The sequence below is a fragment of the Triticum dicoccoides genome, chromosome 3A, assembly GCF_002162155.2.
Source record: "Triticum dicoccoides isolate Atlit2015 ecotype Zavitan chromosome 3A, WEW_v2.0, whole genome shotgun sequence".
In the NCBI taxonomy this organism is placed as follows: domain Eukaryota; kingdom Viridiplantae; phylum Streptophyta; class Magnoliopsida; order Poales; family Poaceae; genus Triticum; species Triticum dicoccoides.
In genome coordinates this window covers 160873948-160884291 of record NC_041384.1, presented here as the reverse complement: position 1 = coordinate 160884291, position 10344 = coordinate 160873948, and positions in this window count along the sequence as shown.

Genomic DNA, 10344 nt, shown 5'->3' with positions numbered 1-10344 from the left:
TTCGCGTCCATGGCGGCTTCCTGTAGAGAGAGGCGAGAGGGATTTGATGCAGAGGAGTGAGGACGGGGGAGAAGAGAAAAGAGGGAGCACAGAGAGCAGGGAGAGGCGATGGTCTGGCGGTGGTGCTCGTCTCCGGTGACCGGGAGCTGCTACTCCGGCTACTTGCAGGTGAGGAGGCCCGCAGGAGGCGCGAAGAGGCACGAGGCGATGAGTTGTGGGTCGGGAGGTGGCTGGATCGGGTGGATCGGGGGGAGGAGATGGTTGGCCCTTGCTGAAAAAGAGGGAGATGGTCGGCTCAGAGATTGGATCGGGAGGAGATCTGAGAAGGATAGTGGTTGGCTAGGTGGGGAAAACGAGGAGGAAGAAGATTGCGGCGGCGGCGATGGGATGGAAGGGATAGATCCCTAGTTTCTAGGGTTTGCCTGATATATATAGCAAAAAGATTAAAGGAGAGGGATTTGGATCATCGGATCGAAATCCGACGAACGAGAATAAAATAGGTAGGGAGTCCAAATAAGAAAACGGTGATGTTTTGTTGATGTTTGGGGATGATCCGGACCCAACGGTGGCGACTGCTCGGGTCGGGTCCGGGACAACTTTTGAACGCGCGCGAGGATGGTTGCGGGCTGACGAGAGAGGTTAGGTAGGGCCTGGCGGTTAGGTAGTGGGCCGTGCAGAAAGCCTTGGGCTGAGAGAAGAGAAGAGAGAGACCCGACGACTGTTTCCGGAGACCGAAAACGTCCGACGTTTTGACCGACTATATTGTCGCTATAGTTATCCATTGAGGCATCAAACGATCTCCGAATGCGATGAAACTTGACAGGCAGTCTATCTACACTATAATAAGACCACACGTCAACTCTCGTCCCATTCCGAGAACATTTTCCGGGCACTTATAAAATACTATTTCGGACATGCCGTGGGCGCGTACAAGTGTGGTTGGGCTCAGAACGGACAACGAAGAGAACTCGGAGAACCCAGACGAATGCAAGTTTTTAAAACATGATTATGCAATGCACATGATGACATGATAAGATGCAACACGCAAGCAAATGACAAGGCAACAACAACGAATAACTGGCGGACACCTGGCACATCGGTCTCGGGGCGTTACACTAGTAGTGTTGATTACTCCTTGTAGTTGATGCCAGTTGGTTTATTTGGTGGAAGATCATATGTTCAGATCCTATATGCATATTATTACCCCTCTGATTATGAACATGAATATGCTTTTTGAGTAATTACGTTCGTTCCTGAGGACAAGGGACAAGTCTTGCTATGAGTAGTCATGTGAATTTGGTATTCGTTTGATATTTTGATAAGATGTATGTTGTCTAGCCGCTAGTGGTGTTATGTGAACATCGACTACATAACACTTCACCATTACTTGGGCCTAGAGGAAGGCATTGGGAAGTAATAAGTAGATGATGGGTTGCTAGAGTGACAGAAGCTTAAACCCTAGTTTATGCGTTGCTTCGTAAGGGGCTGATTTGGATCCATATGTTTCATGCTATTGTTAGGTTTACCTTAATACTTTTGCTGTAGTTGCGGGTGCTTGCAATAGAGGTTAATCATAAGTGGGACGCTTGTTCAAGTAAGAACGGCACCCAAGCACCGGTCCACCCACATATCAAATTATCAAAGTATCGAACGCGAATCATATGAACGTGATGAAAACTAGCTTGACGATATTCCCATGTGTCCTCGGGAGCGCTTTTCCTATTATAAGAGTTTGTTTCGGCTTGTCCTTTGCTACAAAAGGATTGGGCCACCTTGCTGTACTTTATTTACTTTTGTTACTTGTTGCTCGTTACAATTTATCCCGTCACAAAACTATCTGTTACCACTTATTTCAGTACATGGAGAGAATACCTTTCTGAAAACCGCTTATCATTTCCTTCTGCTCCTCGTTGGGTTCGACACTCTTACTTATCGAAAGGACTATGATAGATCCCCTATACTTGTGGGTCATCAGCCACCCCCTCACCTCCTATGTTACACAGTGGGGCATGAATGCCATAATGCTAGCCCACTACCAAGCCCTCACTATGAGAATGATGCTGACTGCTTTGGTGCCTGCTGGTCTTCGTATATCCGAGTGAGTCGTATGGTCGAGTGGTGAACTGTCATCCGAGTGGATGGTATGCTGCTTGGTCGAGTGGATGGTATGTTGCTTGGTCGAGTGGATAGTATGTCTATATGAAATTTATCTGGACCCACATGTTGTGTGGACCCCATACTTTATGATATTTCGACCCTTCATGGGCCTACCTGTTATGTGTATCCCCAACAGTGGTTGGGAGCAGTTCGTCCGTGCCTACGACCTGAGGCATGGGTACTTCCTTGTCTTCAGGTACGACGGCGACGCCATGCTCACCGTGAAGGTGTTCAACACGACTATGTGCTGCATGCGCTACCAGGACGACGACGATGCCAGTACGCTCTGCCTCTTCTTCCTCTCCATTTGGCTTTGTCTCACACTGATTGTTAAAAAAACTTTGTTGCATTTGGTCAGGCAATCGGAGCAGCGACAGCGACTCTGGCTACAGCACTAGCAACAGCGAGTCTAGCTACAGCGAAAGCAGCAGCGAGGATGACCCGGAATGGAGTCGGGAAGAAGAGGAGCATAGTGGGGATGAGGAGGTGCTGGCTGACGATGGGCAAGAGATGGTGGTGGTTGAGGATGACCAAGCGATGGTGGTGGCTGATGATGGGGAAGAGATGGTGGTGGCTGATGATGGGCAAGCGATGGTGGTGGCTGGCGATGGGCAAGAGATGGTGGTGGCTCAGGATGACCTAGCGATGGTGCTGCCTGAAGATGGCCTCGCGATGGTGGTGGTGCCCGAGGGAGTCCTAGACTAAGGGGTCCTCGGACGTTCGGCCTGTTAGCCATGGGCCGGACTGATGGGCTGTGAAGATGCGAAGACCGAAGACTGCACCCATGTCCGGATGGGACTCTCCTTGGCGTGGAAGGCAAGCTGGGCGACCTAATATGTAGATTCCTTTCCTTTGTAACCAACCTTGTGTAACCCTAGATCCTCCCGGTGCTTATATAAACCGGAGGACTTAGTCCGGAAAGGACAGATACTCACTACCATAGCCATACAAGCTAGACCTCTAGGGTATAGCTATTACGATCTCGAGGTAGATCAACTCTTGTAATACTCGTATTCATCAATATCAATCAAGCAGGGCGTAGGGCATTACCTCCATAGAGAGGGCCCGAACCTAGGTAAACATCGTGTCCCCTGTCTCCTGTTACCATCGACCTTAGACGCACAGTTCGGGACTTCCCTACCTGAGATCCCCCGGTTTTGACACCGACATTGGTGCTTTCATCGAGAGTTCCACTGTGCAGTCGACGAAAGGTTTGGTGGCCCCTTCAATCGTCGATAGTGACGCTGTCCAAGGAGAAACCCTCCTCCCCGGACAGATCTTCGTATTCGGCGGCTTCGCACTGCGGGTCAACTCGTTTGGCCACCTGGAGCAGATCGATAGCTACGCCCCTGGCCATCAGGTCAGATTTGGGAGTATGAACTACGTTGCAGACATTCGTGGAGATTTGATCTTCGCCGGATTCGAGACCGCGACGACTGCTCCCGGTCACCTTGATGAACGTGACCTAAATTTGTCATCAGACTGCATCCAGGAGATAGCTCCGGCCTTAGATCCAGAGCGCACTGCGGCATCCAAGGATTGGAGGTTCAACCCCACCACGGAGGCCACAGATTCCCCGGCGTTGGAGCCGCACATGGACTTAACCTCACACAATATCTGTGTCACCAGAATTCCGGACTCGTCCCTGGTTATAAGTTCTGAACCATGTGAGCCCACGGACGCCGAACTTGATCGTTCGTCGATCTTCGAATTCAGCGCCGCAGACATCTTCCAGCACTCGCCTTTGGGAGATGTGCTAAACTCATTAAAAAGCCTGTCCTTGGCGGGGGACTCGCAGCCGAACTATGTCTGGTTCGAACTAGGGGCTGATGATCGAGAATTTTGCTTCCCACCCGCCACCCACTTCATAGGCACTGTCGAGGACTTAACCGACACGCTTGATTACGACTCCGAAGATATTGACGGTATGGACGACGATGCCGATGAGGAGCAAGACCAGAATCCGCCATATACTGGACGCTGGACGGCCACTTCTTCGTATGATGTGTACATGATGGATACACCCAAAACAACCAACGACGATGACAAAGAAAATCCAGTCGAGATTAAACCTCCTGAGACACAACAAAAACGCCAGCGTCCTCGACGCCACTCTAAATCACGTTGTTCAAAAGACAACAATAAAGACCTTGCTGAGGCAACATCCGAATAGGAGGAGCAAGAAAACGGGCAAGCTAGCCCCAACGAACAGGCCAGGCCCAACGACTCAGAGGACGATAGTTACCATCCTCTCTCCGAGGATGAGGAAAGCCTCGGCAACGAAGATTTCATCATGCCTGAGGAACCTCTCGAGCAGGAGCGCTTCAAGCGCCAGCTAATTGCAACGGCAAGGAGCCTGAAAAAGAAACAATAGCAGCTTCAAGATGGCCAAGATCCGCTCGTCAACAGATGGACTGATGTCCTGGTAGCCAAAGAATACGGCCTCAGACGCCCAGCCAAGAGTTACCCGAAGCGAAGGCTGCCACCCCAATTCGATGAAGAGGCGCCGGAGCCCATACCTCCCTCGCGTAATGCGGCGGACCGACCACCACGTGGTCGGGATAGAGCTGCAACTCTGGAGGAACAGCAGCCTGCCCCACCGCCGCATAAAAATAGAGATGAAACAGCTCGGGGCCACACATACGACCTTTGGCATACCCTGGATAGTAGAGCAGGACATACCCGATCGATTTATGGATCGTGAGGACGCCCCTCGACACGCGATGATGGCTACCTATTCAGGCGTGACAAACCTAGTCACACCCGAGCCGATAACGCAGACGAACTCCATCGGAGCTATGGCGCAATGCAGCCAGATATAGAGGTGCCGCACACCCTCTCTGCTTCACTGATGAAGTAATGGACCATGAATTCCCCGAAGGGTTCAAACCCGTGAATATCGAATCATACGATGGGACAACTGATCCTACGGTATGGATCGAGGATTTTATCCTCGACATACACATGGCCGGGGGAGATGACCTCCACACTATCAAGTACCTCCCGCTCAAGCTTAAAGGACCAGCTCGACACTGATTAAATAGCCTACCTGAAAATTCTATTGGCAGCTGGGAGGACTTGGAAGAGGCCTTCCTCGACAACTTCCAAGGTACATATGTCCAGCCACCAGACGTCGGTGACTTAAGCCACATAGTTCAACAGCCCGGGGAGTCAGCCAGGAAATTCTGGACTAGGTTCCTAACTAAAAAGAGCCAGATTGTCGACTGTCCAGATGCCGAAGCCCTAGCGGCCTTTAAACATAGCATCCGTGATGAATGGCTTGCCCGCCATCTCGGCCAAGAAAAGCCCAAATCTATGGCAGCCCTCGCGGCACTCATGACCTGCTTTTGTGCGGGTGATGACTGTTGGCTGGCTCGTAGCAAAAATACAGCCAGCGAGGCGGGCCCCTCCGAAGTCAAAAACAGCAGCGGCAAGCTCCGAAGTAACCGACACAAGCGCCGAAGCACTGGTGATAACACCGATGACAGTACAGTTAATGCCGGATTCAACGGCTCCAACTCCAGTCAGCGGAAGAAGCCATGCAAAAGGAACAGTCAGGGACCATCCAGCTTGGATCGCATACTCGATCGTCTGTGCCAGATACATGGCTCCCTAGAGAAACCAGCCAATCATACCAACAGGGATTGTTGGGTCTTCAAGCAGGCCGGCAAGTTAAACGCCGAGAACAAGGAAAGGGGATCGCAAAGTGAGGACGATAACGAAGAGCCCCGGCAACCGAACTCAGGGGGGCAGAAGAAGTCCCCCCCTCAAGTCAAAACGGTGAACATGATATATGGTACACACATCCCGAAAAGTGAGTGCAAGCGCGCACTAAGGGACGTTTATGCGATAGAGCCAGTCGCCCCAAAATTCAACCCATGGTCATCATACTCTATCACTTTTGATCATCGGGATCATCCGACCAGCATCCGGCATGGCGGATCAGACGCACTAGTCCTGGACCCAATCATTGATGGATTCCACCTAACGCGGGTCCTCATGGACGATGGTAGCAGCCTCAATCTACTCTATCAAGACACAGTGCGCAAAATGGGCGTTAATACATCAAGGATCAAGCCAACGAAGACTACCTTCAAAGGAGTCATACCAGGTGTAGAGGCCCGCTGTATGGGCTCAATCACACTAGAGGTTGTCTTTGGATCCCCCGACAACTTCCAAAGCGAGGAGTTAATCTTTGACATTGTCCCATTCCGCAGTGGTTATCACGCACTACTCGGACAGTCTGCATTCGCTCGGTTCAACACGGTCCCGCACTATGCTTAAGATGCCCGGTCCATGCGGCGTCATAATGGTCAACGGAAACACAGAACGCTCCCTCCACACAGAGGAGCACACAGCCGCCCTAGCAGCATAAGTACAGAGCGGCCTTCTCAAGCAGAACCATAATCCAGCTGTCGGGCCCCTAGACATCATAAAGAGGGTCCGGACTACGCTGCAACAGGACAGCTCGGCTCATCAAGAGCTCGATTAGCAATTTGGCATCCGTCCAAGCCCCGATCAGATAATGGCATTCATACCACGCGTGCATAATTACGCACTAGAAATCCCATGGGCATTGACGGAGGCACAGCTAGCTTATGATCCACAGTTCGTCTCGACTGATCCCGGACACACATATACTCTCACTATTTCCTTTTTCCTTTTCCAGGTTTCTTTTACATAGGCCTTCTTTGACGGCCCGACTACCGGTCCTGTCAAAGGATAAGAATACCAGGATGGCAAGAAGCACAGACGTATAGGGGAAGCTCTAGAGGTCAATTCAACGACCACTCTACCTGTTGTCAGGACCCACACTCAGCTCACCTTTGGTCATGGCATGTTAAATAGCCGGTCGCTTATCGCACTATTGTATAAATGCGCTTTAACGCGTTAACCCAATTATAATGGAAGCAGTTCGTGGCCCAAGTTTAAGGGCCTCAGATATTACCTCTGGTCTCTTTCTGTTTTCCTTTTCCCATTGATAACTTATGTTTTAGTACCCGTACACTTTGGTACGTTTCATATTTGCCAGGGGCTCCCCAGCGCCCCACAATATAGTTCGGCACCCTGAATTTAGCACTATATGCATTGGCTCCGTATCATGTCTTTGGTCAATAGTTGGGTTGCCCGGCTCCTGTGCTTGCTACCTTATGTTCCGCTATATCGTCTAAGGTAGTAAAGGGAGAACTACTGTGATTGTGCCTTGGTTTATCCAAACGAGCACCTCAGTAGAGAAAGCCGAAAAATGACTATCATGATGCGGCGAGAGCCGGTCAGCTGTTCGGAGGTTGCAAATCATTGGAGATTTATTCTGCATTACGCGAAGGATTGGTACTTCCCAATCAGACGCTTATAGCACTCTAGTTCGGATACTAGGGGTTGTGCCCATGTTTTTATTGTCGAACTCCTATGGCTAAGTGAGGGCGTTACAGCCGCATAGTTTGGTTGTCTGGTTCGTTGCGCTAAACAACTCCTTCAAGGACCATCTAACTGGATCAAGATTGTTCAGATTCCATCCCAAACACCCCTGTACTACCTACGTGGGGGCAGAAGCCGGCGACTGGTTAACCCTCAGATTTCATACAACACGGCCACACAGGAAGTAAAAAATTAAAAACATAACAAGCATTATATTGCATAATCACTTTGTTTTATCATACAAGGTAGAGGGAGCTTGAATATATTCATTCAAAGATAGTGTCTTTCGCACAATGATCCGCAACAATACGGGACCCCTCCAAGACATCGCTGAAGTATCGCTCGGGTGTGCGGTGCTCCTTGCCTTCTGGCGGCCCCTCGGTCGCTAACTTGACAGCGTTCAGCTTCGCCCACCAGACCTTACAATAGGAGAAGGCCAGACACGCGCCCTCGATGCAGACGGACCGCTTAATGATGTCCAGCTGAGGACAGGCATCCACCAGCTTCTTCACGAGGCCGAAATAGCTGATGGGTATAGCTTCGGCTGGCCACAACCGGATTATCATATCCTTCATGGCCAGTTCGGCCACCCTGTGCAGTTCGACCAGCTGTTTCAGCTGATCGCCGAAGGGAACCGAATGTTCTGGCGCGAGATATTGCGACCAGAACAGCTTTTCCGTGGAACTCCCTTCTTCGGCTCGAAAGAACTCCGCGGCACCGGTGACACTGCGTGGCAGATCAGCAAAAGCCCCTGGAGAACTCCGAATCCGGGTTAGTAAAAGGTATTTTCTCTTCACATTCTTCCTTTGCATACTGACTGTCTTATTCATCGCGATCTTCCTAGCCTCTTGCATCTCCTGGAGGGCGCCCTGGGCCTCAATCCGGGCTATCTCCGCACTCTGACGAGCCTTGGCGAGTTCGGTCTCTTGAACCGACGCATCACACTCCAAGGTCTCGCACTTCTTCACTGTGTCCTCGAGCTCCTGTTGCACCTCGTTGACCCGGGCCTTGTGCTTCTTCCGGGCGGCCTGCTCCTTGACAGCCTTCCCCTCGGCTTCGGCCAGGGCCTTTCTCAGGGCCTCGACCTCGGTCGTCGCTTCTGTACATATCATGACACTTTGGTCAAATGCATCTCATTTTTTCTTTTTCCGAATACATACAATAGGTTATTACATACCTTGTTTTTTTTGGAGCTGCCTCTTCAACCGACCAAGCTCCTCCTCGGCCTCCGCCAGTCTCTGCTTCAGTCCGGAGACTTCAGCAGCATGCGAGGCCGCGGCCAACAACGACGCCTGCATATTCATTTTAGACAAATTTAGTTAGCTTCCTGCAATAAGGGATTGATCCTCTGTCTGGCTTTTTCTTTCTGAACACCGAACAGTGTCTCAGGGGCTACTGTCTATATGGGGATTTTCTCCTTTTGTGCGTCGCATACCTCAAAACCTGTCAGCAGGCTGCTCCAAGCTTCGGTTAGTCCGCTCTTGGCGGACTGAACCCTCTCAATTACCATGCCCATAAGAGCACGGTGCTCATCCACAATGGAAGCGCCTCGCAATGCTTCCAGCAGATTATCCGGTGCCCCTGGTTGCGTGTGGAGTCCGGAGCCGCATCGGTCCCCGGAATCGAGTCCGGCTGAGGGCAGAACTGAATACGGCCCTCCTCACCACCAGTCTCCAGGGAGATCGGCTCCCCCTGGTGTCCGGTGACATAGGCATCGCCTTCTGGCGCCTCCTGAGCCTCTCCTCAGCCTGGGAAAGTGTGACGCCCCTGATTTGACCGTACACTAATCATACACGCAAATGTGTACGATCAAGATCAAGGACTCACGGGAAGATATCACAACACAACTCTAGACACAAATTAAAATAATACAAGCTTTATATTACAACCCAGGGGCCTCGTGGGCTCGAATACATAAGCTCGAAAACACAAGAGTCAGCGGAAGCAACAATGTCTGAGTACAGACATAAGTTAAACAAGATTGCCTTAAGAAGGCTAGCACAAAAGTAGCAACGATCGAAAAGGCAAGGCCTCCTGCCTGGGACCTCATAACTACTCCTCGAAGTCGAACTCCACATAGAATCATCCTCGGGATCCTCTAGCTCCTGGACTCCATCATGTGATCGCAGTAACCGGGAAAAGGGGAAAAAGAAATAGGAAAGCAACCGTGAGTACTCATCCAAAGTACTCGCAAGCAAGGAGCTACACTACATATGCATTGGTATCAATGAAAGGGGTAGTATATGTGGACTGAACTACAGAATACCAGAATAAGAGGGGGGTAGCTAGTCCTATTGAAGACTACGCTTTTGGCAGTCTCCATCTTGAAGCAGTAGAAGAGAGTAGATGGTAAGTAACCAAGTATCATCGCATAGCATAACCCTACTCGGTGATCCTCTCCTCATCGCCCTGTGAGAGAGCAATCACTGGGTTGTATCTGGCACTTGGAAGGGTGTGTTTTATTAAGTATCCGGTTCTAGTTGTCATAAGGTCAAGGTACAACTCCGGGTCATCATTTTACCGAGGGACACGGCTATTCGAATAGATAAACTTCCCTGTAGGGGTGGACCAGATTTTCCAACACGCTCGATCCCCTTTGGCCGGACACACTTTCCTGGGTCACGCCCGGCCTCGAAAGATCAACACGTCGCAGCCCCACCTAGGCACAACAGAGAGGTTAGCACGCCGCTCTAAATCCTATGCACGCAGGGGTCTGGGCCCATCACCCATTGCGCACCTGCACGTTGCCTACGCGGACGGTGAGAAGAC